This window comes from Schistocerca cancellata, chromosome 2 (assembly GCF_023864275.1).
Source record: "Schistocerca cancellata isolate TAMUIC-IGC-003103 chromosome 2, iqSchCanc2.1, whole genome shotgun sequence".
NCBI classification, from domain to species: domain Eukaryota; kingdom Metazoa; phylum Arthropoda; class Insecta; order Orthoptera; family Acrididae; genus Schistocerca; species Schistocerca cancellata.
The window spans coordinates 142,432,222-142,453,007 of record NC_064627.1 but is presented as its reverse complement, the minus strand read 5'-3'; the positions used below and the strand labels follow the sequence as shown (position 1 = coordinate 142,453,007).

Genomic DNA, 20,786 nt, shown 5'->3' with positions numbered 1-20,786 from the left:
ATATTCTCCACATCTTATCATACCCACCTATTCTTTAAACTGTCTCTGCACTACTCTTCCGTCCTTATACAGGGTTATTACAAATGACTGAAGCGATTTCACAGCTCTACAATAACTTTATTATTTGAGATATTTTCAAGATGCTTTGCACACACGTACAAAAACTCAAAAAGTTTTTTTTTAGGCATTCACAAATGTTCGATATGTGCCCCTTTAGTGATTCGGCAGACATCAAGCCGATAATCAAGTTCCTCCCACACTCGGCGCAGCATGTCCCCATCAATGAGTTCGAAAGCATCGTTGATGCGAGCTCGCAGTTCTGGCACGTTTCTTGGTACAGGAGGTTTAAACACTGAATCTTTCACATAACCCCACAGAAAGAAATCGCATGGGGTTAAGTCGGGAGAGCGTGGAGGCCATGACATGAATTTCTGATCATGATCTCCACCACGACCGATCCATCGGTTTTCCAATCTCCTGTTTAAGAAATGCCGACCATCATGATGGAAGTGGGGTGGAGCACCATCCCGTTGAAAGATGAAGTCGGCGCTGTCGGTCTCCAGTTGTGGCATGAGGCAATTTTCCGCGGGCTACGCGTGAAACTTGCCCGCACGCGTTCAACCGTTTCTTCGCTCACTGCAGGCCGACCCGTTGATTTCCCCTTACAGAGGCATCCAGAAGCTTTAAACTGCGCATACCATCGCCGAATGGAGTTAGCAGTTGGTGGATCTTTGTTGAACTTCGTCCTGTAGTGTCGTTGCACTGTTATGACTGACTGATGTGAGTTCATTTCAAGCACGACATACGCTTTCTCGGCTCCTGTCGCCATTTTGTCTCACTGCGCTCTCGAGTGTTCTGACGGCAGAAACCTGCAGTGCGGCTTCAGCCGAACAAAACTTTATGAGTTTTTCTACGTATCTGTAGTGTGTCGTGACCATATGTCAATGAATGGAGGTACAGTGAATTTATGAAATCGCTTCAATCATTTGTAATAGCCCTGTACTTTATGCCATTCTCTCCCAGCATCTCAAAAAGCTGTCGCCCGGCTAGCCTGTCAAATACTTTTTCGAAGTCGACGAAGCCAATATATGTGTTTTGAGACGTCTGTAATATTTTGTAAGGAATTGATTATTAATTAATTAAACGACACTCTGATCTGCATAAAACACGTTGCTGGGGATAGTTCTGGTAAAAGAAAGACGCACATTGTGTTACAAATTCAAATGGCTCCAAGCACTATGGGACTTAACATCTGAGGTCATCAGTCCCCTAGACTTAGAACTACTTAAACCTCACCAACCTAAGGACATCACACACATCCATGCCCGAGGCAGGATTCAAACCTGCGACCGTAGCAGCAGCGCGGCTCCGGACTGAAACACCTAGAACCGCTCGGCCACAGCGGCCAGCATTGTGTTACACATCTAACAGCTTCATATGACTTTCCTTTCATTAATAGGCAATAAATGAACATCTATACTCCGCAGACTACTGTGAAGTGCATGGCACATACGTCCCATTGTATCAGTTATTAGGGTTTCTTCCCGTTCCATTCAGGTATTGAGCGTGGGAAGAATGGTTGTTTAAATGCCTGTGTTTGTGCTGCAATTAATCGAATCTTATCCTTACGATCCCTGTTTGAGTGATAGCTAGTGGTTGTATTATATTCCTAGGGTCATCATTTAAAGCCAGTTCTTGGAACTTTGTAAGCAGGCTTTCTCGGGTGTGGATTCATTCAATCTGTACGGTAGATAACTGCATCATCTCCAAAAAGTGTGAGGTTTCTATCAATATTGTCAGCAAAGTCATTAATATGTAACATGAACAGCAAGGGTCTCAGCACACTTGCCTGGGGCACACCTGAAGTTCCTTCTACATCTGTCGATGACTTTTCATCCGAGATAACATGCTGCGTCCTCTCTACGAAAAAATCTCAATCCAATCACAAATTTCTGTTGATACCCAAATGGTCGTACTTGTGACGTAGATGTGGTACTCGTCAATGCCTAATCTTTTTTTGTCCGGAATATACCGTGTGTATTGGTCGTAGAAGTTCTGGAAAAATGCGAATAAAGAATTGAGGTGACTTTTGCCGTAAATAATATTTCGACATTGTTAAATTGTTCTAGGTATTGATAACATGATCGTTGATACAAAACTCATTCCAAACCATTTTAGTTACCAACGCACAGCTTAGTTTACACACCTGAGAATTCAGATCGGAGTTTATTGCGAAAAGTTTGGCATTTGCAGACTGTTCCTTTTTTTTTTCCTAGAGAAGCATGGAGGATGAGGTACTCTTATAACGTGGCAACTACAAAACACGCTAAGAAATTATGCACCAGGTGATAGTAAAAGCAAAGACAAAGGCTGCCACTGTGGCCATAGACGGGTCAATCAGGGCCGAACGAAAGGCGTTCAATATAACGGCGGAAATCTTTAACACGACAGTGCCAATGTGTTTCCACATTGTTATCTAGCCCCACTATGTCCACACATCCGCTTCCGCAGCTGATTGGTCAGAGTAGATGCCCGCCATGCAGAGGACAGGAGTTCGCTTCCTGGTACTGCCAGGGATTTCACTTGGTTGGAGGACTGAAACGGTATCAACTCAGCCTCGGGCGGAAAAAAGTAGAGGCTCTAATGTCTGCAAATCCGACTGCGGCATGGAGAGTAGTTTGCTGACACCACACCCCTCCATACCGCATTCAGGGACCTTGGCTGAGGAGGACACGCCTTTCGTTCGGCCCTGATTGACCCGTCTATGGCCACTGTGGCAATCTTTGTCTTTGCTTTTACTATCACCTGGTGCATGTTCTTAGCAGATCACTCCAAAGGAATACTTCGGTTAAAATTGGGGACACAAACATCAAACGAGCACGCATTACGCGCTATCTTGGGGTACACACAGATGAAAAATTGAATTTCCACGAACACATAAGGCTAACAACAGACAAAGCAGAAAAAATACTCCACAAACTGGTGAGTCTAAATTCAAAACAGTACAAACTACCTCTACCAGTCATACGTACATACCACTGTGCGCTCTTCGAATCAGTACTCAGCTTTGCAGCTAGCACGTGGGCACATAGACTGAACGTCGTCACCAACAAAGCATCCGTCAGACGAGGGATAGAGAAGTGTCCTACTTAGGCTATCTGGAGCCTTCGGTACCACCTCAGCGGATGCACTGTGTGTGGTGCTCGGAATATGCCCCATAGATATCACGATCAAATACAGAGCTGCAAGGTACTGGTTAAAGGTGGGGAGACTAGATAAGGTACACACAATAACCGGTGTGCCCATAGAGACGATACGTCACCTTAAAAGTTGGCGTTTGGATACATGGCAAGGTGAGTGGGATGTAAGTGATAAGGGACGTAGACTGCACGACTTCCTCCCTGACATAAGGGAGCGGTTGAGAATGAGACATATCGAGCCCAGCCGCGGTATGGTACATTTCTTAACCGGGCACGGACCTTATCCCACGCACTTAAACCGTGTGAGTCTGAGGCAGACACCTACATGCACATGCGGGGAAGAAGGTTCCCCAGAACACACTGGCTTTTTGTGCGGGCAATACGCGAACAATAGACATACACTACACTTAGATTACACAGATACAGACATAGATATATACACAGCAATAAGAGACGAAGAACAATGGGCACAATTAAACGCACTGACAAACAGTATTTCAAAAACAACACATGAAGAGTATATGCGGACACGACATCACAGACATGCCTACGTGCAGCGTAACAGAAATCTCCAGAGGATGGACAGCGATACCCCCAGTGACAGCGAAAATAGTTACAATGAGGAGGAACAGGAGGAGGAAGCTGAAATGTGACAGTAAATAAGCAAATTGCTGGTAATCTAGCCAAGAAAACACCAAATGCTGTACATGTATGCGCACCTAATGTAGTTAACACATACGGTAAGTAACAAATAGGATAAGAAACATTATTTCTCTACTAATAACCATTTGTGTGTGTGTGTGTGTGACTGGCGGTCAACGGCTCGATGAAACCATTCCGAGGTATTCACCGTCAGTTACACTCGGTGATGGTACTAACAAATCTCTCATCTATCCTATCTTCTTTTTATATTCTTCTTAAAAACAACAAAATTTTATTTATATTTCAACCTCAAATTATTGTTATTTTGAATCATTCGGCCGGGGTCCCGGGTTCGATTCCCGGCGGGGTCAGGGATTTTCACCTGCCTCGAGATGACTGGGTGTTTGTGTTGTCCTCATCATTTCATCGTCATCCAGGAAAGTGGCGAAATTGGACTGAGCAAAGACTGAGTAATTGTACGGGCGCTGATAACCACGCCGTTGAGCGCCCCACAAACCAAACATCATCATCATCACTTGAATCATTCTTTGTAAATGTTGTAGATAAAACAAAAGGAAAGAAAACTGTAAAAAGATGAAAAACGAAAATTGTAAGATGTACGACCTGTTTTAAACATCAGGTAACAGGTCTATAATTTGGCAATAAATAAAATAAAAATAAATAAGTTCTTAGCGTTTTTGCATAGGTTTAATAAACACAACAGATACACATAACATAGGCTTTAGTCATCAGTAATATATTCTTCTTCGCTATTTACACAACAGTTTGCCAAGACAGGGGTTACTTTTCGATTCCGCGACTGTAAAAATCACATGGTTTTGAAGCAAAGAACTCGTCGACCCTTGTGTGGAGCGCACCCAGAAAGGAAGTTCCTTGAAGGTTATTCTATAGAGAACGGAAAAGTGAAAATCTGACGGAGCAATATTAGATGAATAAGATGGGTGCAGAATGACTTCCCTGCCCAACTCCTGAACAGTGTTTTTTGTGAGTCTAGCAGAATGTGGGCGGGCGTTGTTATGGAGTAGCACACTTCACACAGTCTTCCTGGTCGTTGTTCTTGGAATGCGTCTGCAAGCCGTCACGGTTGTTGACTCTATGTCAGCATCGGGGAAGCAGTTCGTAGAACACCATACCGTTGCTGTTCCACCAAATGCCTGACATTATCTTCTGTGGATGCACACAGCTCTTCGTACGGAAATTGCACCTTTTTTTGGGCTCAGCCACTCCTTTCTTTTCCTTATGATAGCATAAAGACATCGTTTCTCGCCACCAGTAACGACACAGGATAGGAACGGTCGGTGTTGTTCACGTGCCAATTGCCGACGAGCAGGCAGAGATGCACATATGGTGATCCACTGACTTTCGTGATTTTGGCGTAAAGTATGCAGTCACCGTACACCCGTACTTCCCCGTTGCATGCAAATGTCACACGATGGTAGAATGAGCGCATTTCATCACATTTACCAGTTCTGGATTACTCTGGCACGGATCATTGTGCATTAATGCGTTTAAACTATCGTCATCAAGCCTGGAAGGGTTTCCTGAGTGTGGAGTGTCACTAATGACAACACGATCCTCCTTACAGCGAGAAAACCATTTTCTTCCCGTGCTCTGTCGGCATACACAGTACAAATGCTTCTCGCTACCTCCGCTGCCGTCGCCTCTCTATTGAACTCAAACACAAGATAGGTCGAAAATGTTTCGATTTTTCCACTTTACACTCCATTTTCTAGCGTCCACAGTTTCACTCACTATCTCCAAATGAAAAAATGTAAAGTCAAATAAAAAATGTCAATCGATAAATAAACCCATAGCAACCGGAATACCAACATTCAAAGCAAAAACGCTACGAACTTACGCACCAGCCTAATACATCCATACAGTACGACAATAATTACATATCTCTAGTACTTACATGTAATAGTTTGCGATGGCTGGTAAAGCATTCGTAAGAAACTTTGTTGAACAGGCTCTTCATGACACTGGAAATTGCCAAGTATCGCTGCATGACATTGAGTAACGTGAGGAAGTACACTTGATTTTCGGTAGGCATACATAGTCATTCGATAAATTTGTTTTCGTTAATGAAGTCCGAATTTTTAAGTGTCTGACACGAGAAAGTGGACAATGCGAGCTGCAAAATTAAATAATATCGAGATATGATGCTGCAAAATTAATTTATGCCTCTGGAAGATAAGTGGGATAGTACAGGTCATAGCATTGTTGTCTCGTGTGTACAAAAAATAAATTGTCAGTAGAAGAAATTATAGTTACTTAAGCGCATGAAAGAAGGTTGTATACATGGAAGAACCCTGGAGATACTAAAAGGTATCAGATAGATTATATAATGGTAAGACAGAGAAAAAAATGGTTCAAATGGCTCTGAGTACTATGGGACTCAACTGCTGAGGTCATTAGTCCCCTAGAACTTAGAACTAGTTAAACCTAACTAACCTAAGGACATCACACACATCCATGCCCGAGGCAGGATTCGAACCTGCGACCGTAGCGGTCTCGCGGTTCCAGACTGCAGCGCCAGAACCGCGCGGCCACTTCGGCCGGCTTAAGACAGAGATTTAGGAACCAGGTTTTAAATTGTAAGACATTTCCAGGTGCAGATATGGACTCTGACCACAATCTATTGGTTATGACCTGTAGATTAAAACTGAAGAAACTGCAAAAAGGTGGGAATTTAAAGAGATGGGACCTGGATAAACTGAAAGAACCAGAGGTTGTACAGAGTTTCAGGGAGAGCATAAGGGAACCATTGACAGGAATGGGGGAAAGAAATACAGTAGAAGAAGAATGGATAGCTTTGAGGGAAGAAGTAGTGAAGGCAGCAGAGGATCAAGTAGGTAAAAAGACGAGGGCTAGTAGAAATCCTTGGGTAACAGAAGAAATATTGAATTTAATTGATGAAAGGAGAAAATATAAAAATGCAGTAAATGAAGCAGGCAAAAAGGAATACAAACGTCTCAAAAATGAGATCGACAGGAAGTGCAAAATGGCTAAGCAGGGATGGCTAGAGGACAAATGTAGGGATGTAGAAGCTTATCTCACGAGGGGTAAGATAGATACTGCCTACAGGAAAATTAAAGAGACTTTTGGAGATAAGAGAACCAGATGGGAGAGCAGAAAGGTGGAAGGAGTATATACAACGGCGATGTACTTGAGGGCAATATTATGGAAATGGAAGAGGATGTAGATGAAGATGAAATGGGAGATACGATACTGCGTGAAGCGTTTGACAGAGCACTGAAAGACCTGAGTTGAAACAAGGCCCCCGGAGTAGACAACATTCCATTGGAACTACTGACGGCCTTGGGAGAGGCAGTCCTGACAAAACTCTACCATCTGGTGAGCAAGATGTATGAAACAGGCGAAATACCCTCAGACTTCAAGAAGTTCAAGAAGAATATAATAATTCCAATCCCAAAGAAAGCAGGTGTTGACAGATGTGAAAATTACCGAACAATCAGTTTAATAAGCCACAGCTGCAAAATACTAACACGAATTCTTTACAGACGAATGGAGAAACTAGTAGAAGCCGACCTCGGGGAAGATCAGTTTGGATTCCGTAGAAATACTGGAACGCGTGAGGCAATACTGATCTTACGACTTATCTTAGAAGAAAGAATACGGAAAGGCAAACCTACGTTTCTAGCATTTGTAGACTTAGAGAAAGCTTTTGACAATGTTGACTGGAATACTCTCTTTCAAATTCTAAAGGTGGCAGGGGTAAAATACAGGGAGCGAAAGGTTATGTACAATTTGTACAAAAACCAGATGGCAGTTATAAGACTCGAGGGACATGAAAGGGAAGCAGTGGTTGGGAAGGGAGTAAGACAGGGTTGTAGCCTCTCACCGATGTTATTCAGTCTGTATATTGAGCAAGCAGTAAAGGAAACAAAAGAAAAATTCGGAGTAGGTACTAAAATCCATGGAGAAGAAATAAAAACTTTGACGTTCGCCGATGACATTGTAATTCTGTCAGAGACAGCAAAGGACTTGGAAGAACAGTTGAACGGAATGGATAGTGTCTTGAAGGGAGGATATAAGATGAACATCAACAAAAGCAAAAAGAGGATAATGGAATGTAGTCGAATTAAGTCGGGTGATGCTGAGGGAATTAGATTAGGAAATGAGACACTTAAAGTAGTAAAGGAGTTTTGCTATTTGGGGAGCAAAATAACTGATGGTGGTCGAAGTAGAGAGGATATAAAATGTGGACTGGCAATGGCAAGGAAAGCGTTTCTGAAGAAGAGAAATTTGTTAACATCGTGTATAGATTTAAGTGTCAGGAAGTCATTTCTGAAAGTATTTGTATGGAGTGTGGAAGTGAAACATGGACGATAAATAGTTTGGACAAGAAGAGAATAGAAGCTTTCGAAATGTGGTGCTACAGAAGAATGCTGAAGATTAGATGGGTAGATCACATAATTAATGAGGAAGTGTTGAATAGGATTGGGGAGAAGAGAAGTTTGTGACACAACTTGACCAGAAGAAGGGATCGGTTGGTAGGACATGTTCTGAGGCATCAAGGGATCACCAGTTTAGTATTGGAGGGCAGCGTGGAGGGTAAAAATCGTAGAGGGAGACCAAGAGATGAATACACTAATCAGATTCAGAAGGATGTAGGTTGCAGTAGGTACTGGGAGATGGAGAAGCTTGCACAGGATAGAGTAGCATGGAGAGCTGCATGAAACCAGTCTCAGGACTGAAGACCACAACAACAACAACAAGAGTATAAAGGAGAAAAGCGTCTCCCTTCCTGGATAAACAGTTTTGATGTTTTCAGACGTGCACTTGCAGAGACTTTCGAAGTGCTGATATTACGACAAATGTGAGAGTCATTGCAGACAAGCAGTACACATAATCTCACATTTAGCCATAAAAATTTAGAAGTACGTTGTTAACTGGGGTTACCCTCAATAGGCGATGCTTTCTGCTGGTCGAACTAAGTCATCTAAAAGTGGGATACGTTTGCTAGACATCGGAAGAAAACAAAAGCAGTATCAGATTGATTCTTTGAGGTATTTGCTTTTAGCTTGGTAAATCGATCCAATCCTTTGAGCCAGAGATGCGTTCAGATAGCACAGTTGTATCAACCCCATCATGTGATAGACATTACGGTTACATTTCTTTATATTTGTTTATTCGTTCTTTTGCAGTGGTTGAAGGCTCTTCTTCAGAGTCATATAAATGAAAACCAATTGTGTGAATGACTGAACCTTCTGACGAATTTCATGTTTTATTTTCTTTAAGGAGTTACACATTTGAAAGACATCCTACTGGCTTCACCAGTGTACTCTCACTAACATGACGGTCAGGTGTACAGGGAATCTAATAAATTACTAGATTGTACACTATTTGGTTTCATTATTCTAGTACTAAAAACAAAATGCTCGAAATGCATTGCATCCACTTTGACAAGAACTATAGAGTGGTACTGCTCTGGGTGCCTTACGTTCCATTTAAGTCGTTACCATTTTTTTCACGACCACCTTCAATGCACATTTAGATTCCACCAAAAAATTCTTGCAAACAATCTTATATTTCTTCCCAGGTAACCCACTGATGCCCAGGTTTCACATGCATAAAAACGTCGGTAATAGTAAATGCTTTATTTAACATCACTGGCCTGAATTAGTGTCGTGGTAGGCTACTTGCTGTTGCGTTTAGGATGTTCAGGAAAAGTATTAGGAAATCGTGTAGGCCAGTTAATACGCTGGAACAAGGTAGGATCTCAGTTAGCAGGATTATTTTGTGACTGTAAAAGCTATTTCTGTTTCAGGTTCATCATTCACAATACAATATTCATAACTTGTACAACTTTAAATCACAGTCTTCGCTTTGCTGCCGACTTACTTATGTGTATTTTGTAGCAGAAGTGGAAGTTTTACGGAAGGTATGCCATCACTGGTGATGGTGTATCTTCATTGATCCCAGTAGTGAAAGTCAATTGTTGATTCCAGTTTTGCCAAACAATACACATTCACTAGGGGTAGTGCACCATCGCTAGTGAAGGCAGCCTGTATTGTCGTTGCCAAGAGGTAACTAATGTGGACTGTAGTTGCAAAGTTGCATTTTGTGAGCTGGAATTTGAACACAGTCATATAAAATTTCATGTTGCTGCAATAACACAACACAATCATATTTCGAAAGCTGCACATTGTGAACTGCAGTTTGAATACATAGTCATATTACATACAATTTCATATTGCTGCAGTAACAAACCACAATCATATTTCGAAACTTGCAATTTGTAAGCTGCAATTTGAAAACAGTCATCTTATATAAAATTCATTTATTGCAGCAAGGACATGCACCTCTGCACTTAGAGTTGCACAACACATTTTTCTTTTGCAAAAGCATCTCAGAGTCGGACATGGGCAGTTGCAATCGAAGAATCCCTCGCCGCTTGCCATAATCGCAGCTGCCCTTAGGGCATCAGTTTTCTTTGTTGTAATTCCTCCTCTGAGATTATTCCAGGGCAAGTACTGAACTGGGACCTAGAACAAACTGTCGCAGTCATAGTCACAGTCGTATCTCGTATGTTTAAAAACAATCAATTTATTATCTTGCATGCAGCCGGCGCGGCACATCCTCTCTCATCCCGATTCGGTAGAAGCCATTACCCATTGTCTAGAGAACGACACCCAATGTCGACCTTGAATCTCCTCTTCCTCGATCAAGTCCTGGAACTCAGTCTGTATATACTCTTTCCACGCGTAGCAAACGACAGTCGGAGCTCTGCTGCACTCTTTGTGCTTATTCTTTTAAGCACTTGTACCTCTCAGTCCTGTGTCTTTTAATATCACGAGGTGACGCCTCTGAATCAGTCAGGTATTGCTCATTATTGTCTGGAACACAGTTTTTCTGTTCTCAACCTCCGTTCCTCTTCTGTTACCCTCTTGCACTGGAGATTTGCTATGACCATTGTCTTCTCAGTGCTAACACTCACTTGATTAATTATATTTTCGAGGTCGTCCTCAGAGTGAACGTTCGCCATTGCTTCAGGAGATAAACTCGATGAAGACAGACCATCTTTAGGAGTGCCTCCAGACATCGCTTCGTATGGGGGCTTTTTAATTCCAAAATGTACAGTGCTATTCTTCGTTAACTTTACAAATCTTAGTGCACGGCTCCATTCTGTGGTGTTGTGCTCCTGAATCCATGTAGTTAGCGTATAGTCTACCTCTACCCCTTGATTTGCTCACTCTACACTGCCTTGGCTCAGGTCATGTCTAGGTTTAGCGTGCACAATCTTAAAACTGGGCTGTAGTTCAGTTAAAATGCTCATTATTTTGGTGGCCAACTCTCGCCCAATGTTCGACCGCAATTCTGAGGGAGCGCCTAACAACGTAAAAATATCAGTGATATCGCATATCTCGTCATCTGTGTTGGACTACTGTGGCCTGAGAACAGCGAATTTAGTGAATTTATAGTCTCCATTTGGAGGCAGTTGTAAGTCAATGAGATCAACTTGACATCTGGAATTTAATTATTTGAACAACATGGACCTCACTACTACTCCTTTCTTCTGACCTTTTTGTTTTTCGTAAACAAGCCTCGCATAAGCTAAGATAATTCTGAACATCTCTGTATGTTTCATTATGGTACTTTGCCTTTACCATTCGGTCGCGTCCACTGTGACCTCTCGTTACGTGAGCATCGTACATAATATCATACTGTTCTTCACGATAAACGTAATACATACAGTACTTAATCTAGCCTTCTTCAGGAACAGTTCGTACGAGTACTCGTAATTTCGTTATTCCATTCACCTCGAGCGTTTAATATCTCTTCGAAAGCTTGTAGTCGTTGCCGTCCCTCTTCCGTCCAGATTTTAGTCACATAACCTTGCTGATAAATGACTTCACTGATTCCAACATAGCTGCACTGCAACAATAACCAACTGACCACAATTAAATCCATGCCGAACTCACCTTCAATAATCTTCTATTGCACACATCCACTAACAGTGGCCAGTGATTGTACATTTTCACCAGTGGATTTTTTCATTTTTTTCATTTTATGGTATGCTTTCATTGCTCATTTTAGTGATGGTATACAAACCTTTCCTAACCGTGCATTTCCACTATTACATGTAACATAACAGCAGACTCTACACAAAATTTTTTTTTTAAGAACTGTACTTAGTGAAAAGTAGTAGTACCAATATTATGTCAGATTTGTTCCTGACCTATTACATGCATTGTAATTGTAGACTCTGGAAACAATAAAAATAATTTGACCCCGACGTGATTTGAACACGCAACCTTCTGATCTGGAGTCAGACGCGCTACCGTTGCGCCACGGAGTCAGTTGCCAGTACTTTACACACCGGAAAAACATCTTCGAAAAACCCTTTAAAAATGCCTACTAAAATATATATCATTCTTTAAAATGAAGTTAAACAATGTAAAATGAAATAGAGGCTATGCCAAAGATGATTCATGAAGTTGAGATGTCGATCAGCTACAACATTTTTCTAAATGGTGGAAACCTTTGCGGTACTCGGGTGTAATTCGACATAGGCTGAACATTATGCTTCTGCCATCAGATAATGATAAATGTCAAATTGTGCATAGAAGCTCTCAAGACACTGAACCTAACGGAGAATAATTCCATTATGAGCTGCTCTTATAACAATCCAGTGTTGTTTTTTTACTTATTTATTTACACGCCAAGATCCGTAGGACAAAATTGAGGAGCAAATCTCCAAGGTCATGGAACGTGTCAATTCATGAAATTACAACATAAAAATAATAACAGACAAAAATAATATGTTTATGAACCCGAAAAAATTCAATCCATAAGTTTAAGTAAACGCAATAAACACTACAACAAGAATCAGCTTAATTTTTCAAAGAACTCCTCGACAGAATAGGAGTGACACATGTTCTTCACTTAAGATTTGAAAGCGCGTGGAGTACAGTTAAGATTTTTGAATTCGAGTGGCAGCTTATTGAAAATGGATGCAGCAGTATACTGCACACTTTTTTGCACTAGTTAAGGAAGTCCGATCCAAATGCAGGTTTGATTTCTGCCGAGTATTAACGGAGTGAAAAATGCTTATTCTTGGGAATAAACTATTATTGGTAACAAGAAATGACAATAAGGGATGTACATATTGAGAGGTCAATGTCAAAATACCCAGACCCGTGAACAGGGGTCGAAAAGAGGTTCGTGAACTTACACTACTTATTGCCCGAACCGCCCGCTGGGAAGAGTTACCCCAAAATATAATACCATACGACATAAGCGAATGAATATAAGCAAAGTAGTCTAATTTTCGTGTCGAACGACTACTCACATCAGATACCGTTCGAATAGTAAAAATTGCAGCATTAAGTCTTTGAACAAGATCCTGAACGTGGACTTTCTACGATATTTTAATCTATCTGATCACCTAGAAATTTGAATTGTTCAGTTTCACTAATCATATGCCCATTCTGTGAAATTAAAACGACAGCGTTTTCTGAAAAAAAAAAAGGTTCAAATGGCTCTGAGCACTATGGGACTTAACATCTGAGGTCATCAGTCCCCTAGACTGGACTCGAACCTACTTTAGCGGTCGCGCGGTTCCAGACTCCTTTATTATTATTATTTTTTTAATTGTGTGTTAAAGCTGCAGAAACTGAGGTTTACTGTGATTTGGCATTAGTTTATTTTTTACAAGCCATGAACTTAGGTCATGAACTGCACTATTTCAAACCGAGCCAATATTGCACACAACATCCTTTACTACCAAGCTAGTGCCATCAGCAAACAGAAATATTTTAGACTTACTCGTAATACTAGAGGGCATATCATGAATATAAATCAGGATCAGGAGTGGCCACAACACTGATCCCTAAGGCATCCACCACTTGACCGTAGTTCAACTTCTGGAGCAATATTTTGTGATCAACACAATCAAACATCTTATTAAATCAAAAAATATGCCTAGCGTTCGAAAGCTTTTGTTTAAGCCGTACAGTACTTCACAGAGAAAAGAGAGTATAGCATTTTCAGTTGTTAAATGACTTCTAAAGCCAAACTGTACATTTGATAGCAAATTGTGTAGTATAAAATGATCAATTATCCTTACATACACAGCCTTTTCAGTAACTTTAGCAAACACTGGTGGCATTTAAATAGGTCTAAAATTATCTACAGTATCCCTTTCTCCTTTTCATAAAGTGGCTTTACTACTGAGTCCTTTAATCATTCAGGAAACAGACCATTCTTAAAGGAAAAATTGCAAATATAGCTAAATACACGACTAACATGCAGCACAGTACTGTAATATTCTGCTAGGCACTCCATCATAACCATGAGAGTCCTTAGTCTTCAGTGATTTAATTATTGACTCAATCTCCCCATTGTCTGTATCCCAGAGGAGTATTTCAGGCATCAATCTCGGAAAGGCATTTGCCAAGAAAGTTATACGATTCCCTGTAGAAACTAAATTTTTATTTAATTCACCAGCAATGCTCAGAAATTTATTGTTACATACTGTACATATACCTGATTTACCAGTAACAGAAATATGTTTACAATGAGCTGACTTTATATAGTCGACCTTGTGCTGCTGACCAGAAAATTCCTTCACAACTGACCATAAGGTTTTAATTTTATCCCTTGAATTAGGTATTCTATTTGCATACCACATACTCTTTGCCTTCCTAATAACATTTCAAACACCTTACAGTACTGTTTGTATTGGGCTACTGTATCTTGGTTGTGACTATTTCTAACATTTTGATATAATTCCCACTTTGTTCTACATAATATCCTTATCCCGCTGGTCAGCCACCTGGACTGCCCATTACTGCTAGTACCCCATGTATAATGTTCTAATGGAAAACAAATCTCAAAGAGCATGAGAAATGTGTTGAGGAAAGCATTATATTTATCATCTATATTATCAGCACTATAACCATCCTGCCACTCTTGTTCATTGATAAGGTATAAAGAACTCTCTGTTGCTGTTGAATTAACTTTCCTAGATAGTTTGTAATTATATGTGAAATTTGTTTGAGTACAAAAGCCTTTTAGTGTTAAAATTTATGCATCATGGTCTGAAAGGTCATTCATGCTTTTACACAGAATGCCCATCTAGTAATGAAGAATGAATAAAAATATTGTCTATGTCTGTGCTACTGTTCCCTTGCATCCTAGTTGAAAAAAAAAACACAGTCTGCATTAGATCATATGAATTTAGGAGATCTACCAACATCCTTTTTCTTCCACCATCATATACAAAATTTATATCGAAGTCGCCACGTATAACTAATTTCTGGTACTTCCTACAAAGTAAACCAAGAACCCTTTCTAGCTTGAGTGGAAATACTCTGAAGTCAGAGTTAGGGGACCTATAAACAACAACAATTAGAAGTTTAGTTTCACTAAATTCAACTGCCCCTGCACAGCATTCAAATACTACCTGTTCAGTGCAGTGCCGTGATATGTCTATGGACTCAAATGGAATACTGTTTTTTATGTACATAGCCACTCCTCCACCCCACAAAGAACTCTTTGAAAAACAGCGAGCTAATCTGTATCTTTATAAAGGAAGCCTCTGATTTGTCAAATTATTTAAGTAGTGCTCTGACATACCAATAATTTCAGAGTCAACATCTATAAGCAGTTCACTATTTTTATCTCTAATACCTCTTATATTTTGATGAAATCCTTTAAGATTACTCTGATTCCATAAACTAATAATAGTAAGAGCTATAGACTATGGCAGTCGAAATAGGTAGTGTAGAGCCTACACCAAAACAGAGTAGGTTAGTTATCGCTTACCAATATTAATTATTGATAAACAAGCAATTTAGTCCCTTTACTCCCCAAACAAACCAGCCAACTATTATTAACATTTCATTAGATGGCTGTAGGTATACATGTTTAACATTATATTTGCCTTGGTTGTTTTCGTTGTAGCGAAAGTTTTTTGGGGTGAAGGTGACATTGAAAATTGTGCACCAACCCATATATGGTGTGTGGGTGCATGGAAATTATGTTACAGTGAGCACAGTCGGTCACTGTTTATTGTAGAACAAGAGGTTCGTTGAAGCAACTGACAGCCACTTTCCATTTCTTGCATAGACATGTGTGGTGTAAGTATCATAGTTAATGTTGTAGGGAAGAAGTGAAACTCGTTCTAAACCATGAATGTAGACAGTGATGAAGTCAGTTCATCTGTTCAGGAATCTGCATTTCAGTGCCTGTGCACCAAGGTGAACAATGTATGCAAGAAATTCCCAGCACTTGTACTGGTTCGTTGTGGTTACACATGGTAGGCAAACAAAAATTACAGGATATGTATCGAGACTAGAGCCCTCATCCAAATGAGCCAAACTAGGGAAACTGATTTCAAGACTTGTTGTTGTGGAATACCTACTGTTTAATGCAGCTGATAATGTATAATTTAGGAAAATGACTTATTTACTAAATAAAAACTATATACAGTATTAATTAAATGAAACATTTTGTTCCAGTATGAGAACTCTCACTAACAGATTACTCTCTTGAGTGCAGTCTACAGTCAAATTTGCTACCTAGTTTTAAACTGTATGATAGGCAAACAGCTGAAAACATGGCCAGGGAATTATGAAATGTGACTTCAGCTTGGGTTATTACTAACAAAATTGTAGGTTGCATCACAGAGAAAGCGCATGATATGGTGAAGGCAGTGGTGATGTGTAAATTGTTGCAAATACAGTGTGTTGTTTTGCACATACCTTAATTGTAATTGTGCAACCTAGTCACAAACCAATTTCAGATACAAGAGCAAAACTGAAGGCAACAGTGCAATTTTCAAATGAAGTTCTCAAGCATTTGAAAATTGCACCACATTCAAAAGCAAATGAATTTTAATACCGAAACAAGGTTGCCCTATGAGATGGAACTCCTTATTAGAATTGTTCAACAGGCTTTTGAAAATAGAAGAGCTTTCACGAAACACCTTCACCACCCTCACTAATAACACTGCTCAATGAAGACTAGACAATTACTGAAAAATCTTTGTGAAGTACTGTCTGCTTTTGAGCAGTTAAACCACAAAATTGTCAGTGAAAAAAATGAAACATTGGGCTTACAAAATAACTGTCTTAGACCGAAAAAGTCAGACTACTGCAATGCATTCATTGAAACAGTAATTGATAAACATGAGGATGGAATTTGTAATCAGTTCATTGGAAAGTTTGCAGACAAAGCAATTCCTTGGGAACCACCATACAGGATCCTCGCTTTGAGCAGTGTGGGTTTTGAAAGAGTGAGCATTGGTTAAAACAAACAAAACAAGCCATCATTAACAAGTGATCCAGAAACCCACTCATTATTTTACAGGTAATTAACAGGCAACATGACCAGTGGCAGTGAAGACTTTCAATTCTGACAGTGACGAGTTTTGACAAGTTTTTGACAAAGCTGTACGAGGGTTGTTCCAAAGTGTGGACAATCCACATGCTCCAAGTATAATCAAGTTTGATAAATATATGGAGATGCCACTGATACACAGACAACAGGAACCATTGCCATGGCGAAGAGAAAACTGTATGTTGTTTCCTAACCTATTGGAAGTAATGGAATGGAGTCTTTGTATCATGGCATCTCTGTTCTATGTGGGTGCATATTCTCAAACCAGGGACAAGGAATAACAGGCAGAGGAGCCTGTCTTTGAAGTAAAAAAGTTGCATGGCTCATTGGGTCTGCTATATACATTCTAGCTGAAGTTTGAATATTATGGCAGACCTATTGAAACATGAAACATTTGATTTATGTTGTTCATGTCTGGACAATGTGTGCTGAATTTTCTAGGTGGTGTATTGTATTTGTGTTTGTTCTGCTAACTCTTACACATAGCTATCCTACAAGCACATTTTTCTCAAAATTGTTGTGCACAGAAGGACACTTATGTTTTTGCTCACCATGCAGTGTGTTTGATTTTTTTTATCTATCTGATTTATATGTGTATATATTTACTTCCAATTTATTTTTGTAAATATATATGCATTCAGCAGGTAAATCCAACTACCTATTGCACATTGTGGAATTACAGATGATTTGGATTATAAGTAGGCCTGTACTAATTTAAATACATAATTAGAATTGAATATCTAATTATAACACACAACTATTAATTTTTCTCTACATTTAGAAGTAAACTGTCACCTTTATAGTATATTTTTATAAGTAATGAAGCACATGTTGCCCCATAAAATAAATATGGTTATATGTATAAATATATTAATTATTACATCCTGCACTATCAACAGTTAAGGTAAATCAACAATGGTATTTTCATAGTTTTGGTTTAGGTACTCAGTACTGTGATGAAAATTATATCTGAAAGCACTGTATTTATTTATGATTTACTGGAGAAAGAGAAAGAGAGAGAAGAGAGAGAGAGAGAGACTTCACATAATACAGACAAAAAAGAAAACAATGTACCTACATGCTGTGAGTACTTGAGGCAACTCCATGTATCTGTACCTCAAACAAAATTCTTTGGCAAGAATTTTGAGTGGTGCCTGTGCAAACTACTGTAAAGTGCATGGCAGAGGGTACATCCCATTGTACCAGTTATTAGAGATTTTTCCCCATTCCATTCATGAATGGAGCATGAGAAGAATTATTGTTTATAAACACCTCTGCATGTGCTGTAATTAATCTAATCTCCTAATGGGAGCAATTGGTAGTAATTATGGTATGGGGTGAATCAAGAAGGACTTAACAGCTTTGGAGTGATACAAAAATTTATTGTGATAACTTACAGAAACAGCGGATGTGTCATTTTACAGCAATCTACCTCAAGTGTGATTCACTGCCAGCAGGACAGTGCACCGTCCCGTTTTATCATGGAAGTTCAAGGTTTCCTCGATAATCACTTCCCAGTTTGTTGGATTGGCCATGAAGGGTCAGCCACATGGTCACCTCACTCCCCAGACGTGACATCACTGGATTTCTTACTCTGAGGTTTCATTGGAATTGTAATTTTATTTATCCTATAGATTGTGTGCAGAGAAGCACATGATGCTATAGGACAAGTCAAAAATGGAGATGAGATGATACATGGTTAAAATCATTCAACAGTGATCTTAACTCTATCTCACTGCCATTTTCTGCAATGAGTGTGGGAAGAAACTGATTACCATTGGGATGTTTGCTGTACCATGAACGGTAATCATGTTGAAGCAAATTAAATTTTTGTGTCCTACCTATCAAAATATCCTCATGAACATACTTTTGACAGTAAACATAGTAGTGGTACAGAGTCAAATGATTTTCAGAAACCAAGAAATACTGCATCTGCTTGTCTGCTTTGATCCAAAGCTTTCAGTATGTCATGAGAGAAAAATGCAAGTTGGGTTTCAAATGATTGATGTCTTCAGACTCCATGGTGGTTGACATAGAGGAGATCATGGATGTGGATGTTTGATGAAAAACCACCATATTTGACAGTTGTATTATTTACTCCAACCTGTTATGGTAATTTTTTGGTCTTTATGCGTCAGTTAGGTACTTTATGAATAAACTGTAAATTACGGTTTGAGCACACTTAAATATAACGCAATATAAGCTTCATACAAAATCTACAAATTTTTAATCATTAGTATTGGGCAAACACACACAAACATACTAACTCCACATTGAATTACTATATTATTATAATATTTACATGCAAAATTATTTTTTCATTTATTTATCTTTATTCATCCAAGGATCATCTCATTTCACAATGATACAGGATTTGTCAAGGTAATACAATGCCAAGTAAGAGGCCAAAATATAACACACAGCATACATAACATACTTTAAGAGAACACAACAGGTAGCCTGTATGGATATGATTGGTGGTTGGCTGTGGCCTTGATTAAGAAACCATCCTGGTATTTGCCATAGAAACCTAGGAAAACACAAATGCGGATGGCTGGACAGAACAGCTCTCTTCTCCTGAATGTGAGGTCAGTGTCACAGCAGCTGCACTGCCTCGTTCAGTAATTCTCTTTTGTATCTTACTCTATTGTATACCTAAAAACAAAGGTGATGTGACTTACCAAATGAAAGTGCTGGCAGGTCGACAGACACACAAACGAACACAAACATACACACAAAATTCAAGCTTTCGCAACAAACTGTTGCCTCATCAGGAAAGAGGGAAGGAGAGGGAAAGACGAAAGGATGTGGGTTTTAAGAGAGAGGGTAAGGAGTCATTCCAGTCCTGGGAGCTGAAAGACTTACCTTAGGGGGAAAAAAGGACGGGTATACACTCGCACACACACGCACATATCCATCCACCTTATTGTATGATTAATATCACTTCGCACTGCAGTTAATGAGTGTAAATAGGACAAATAATCACTAGAACATTTTTTGATTGAACAAGAAAGGCATGCAAACAGCTTGCTGACATAAAATAAATCAAAATATTGCTCGAACCAGTTTAGAGTCACAATTATTATCCTTGTTATTTTCAACTAGCCTCCAAATATTCTTTCACACGATACTTACATGCTGCATTCAAGTGCTCTTTAAGTTTTCTTTTGAAGACTGGCAATCCCTCCAAATATTTTGTACTCTCAGGTAGACTGTTGAGTAATAACCATAATAACTTTGTGGTATTCTTATCAGCAAGTTTGTGTCTTGTAATGTTGATACAATAATTATTTTTGTCTCTTGTATGATAATTATACACTTCTTTGTTTAATATAAGCATTGTATTTACTTTTAATAACATGATGCTTTAAATGAGGCATCTTCAGAAAGTAAGTGTACAACATTTTATGTATTCGAACAATGAAAACCTCAGGTAGCAATATCAACAATGTAGGAAAAGACAGATTGCTACTTACTATAAAGAAGACACACTAAGTTGCAGATAGGCTCAATTAAATGACACTTACATAAAGCTTTTGGCCACATTCTTCA

The 20,786-nt window shown here is 39.5% G+C and overlaps 1 protein-coding gene and 1 non-coding gene across 2 annotated transcripts in view; one reads left to right on the top strand and one right to left on the bottom strand.

The window, feature by feature from the left end:
• Positions 1-12,117: 12,117 nt before the first annotated feature.
• On the bottom strand, positions 12,118-12,189 carry Trnaw-cca (transfer RNA tryptophan (anticodon CCA)). The gene has a single exon. It is a non-coding gene; the product is annotated as a tRNA-Trp (tRNA).
• A 622-nt stretch (positions 12,190-12,811) lies between these two features.
• LOC126151944 (uncharacterized) overlaps positions 12,812-20,786 on the top strand; it is a 157,826-nt gene continuing 149,851 nt past the window's right edge. The window contains exon 1 of the mRNA XM_049915975.1: positions 12,812-12,903. The gene's annotated coding sequence lies outside the window, so the exon portion shown is untranslated. The remainder of the gene's footprint in view (positions 12,904-20,786) is intronic.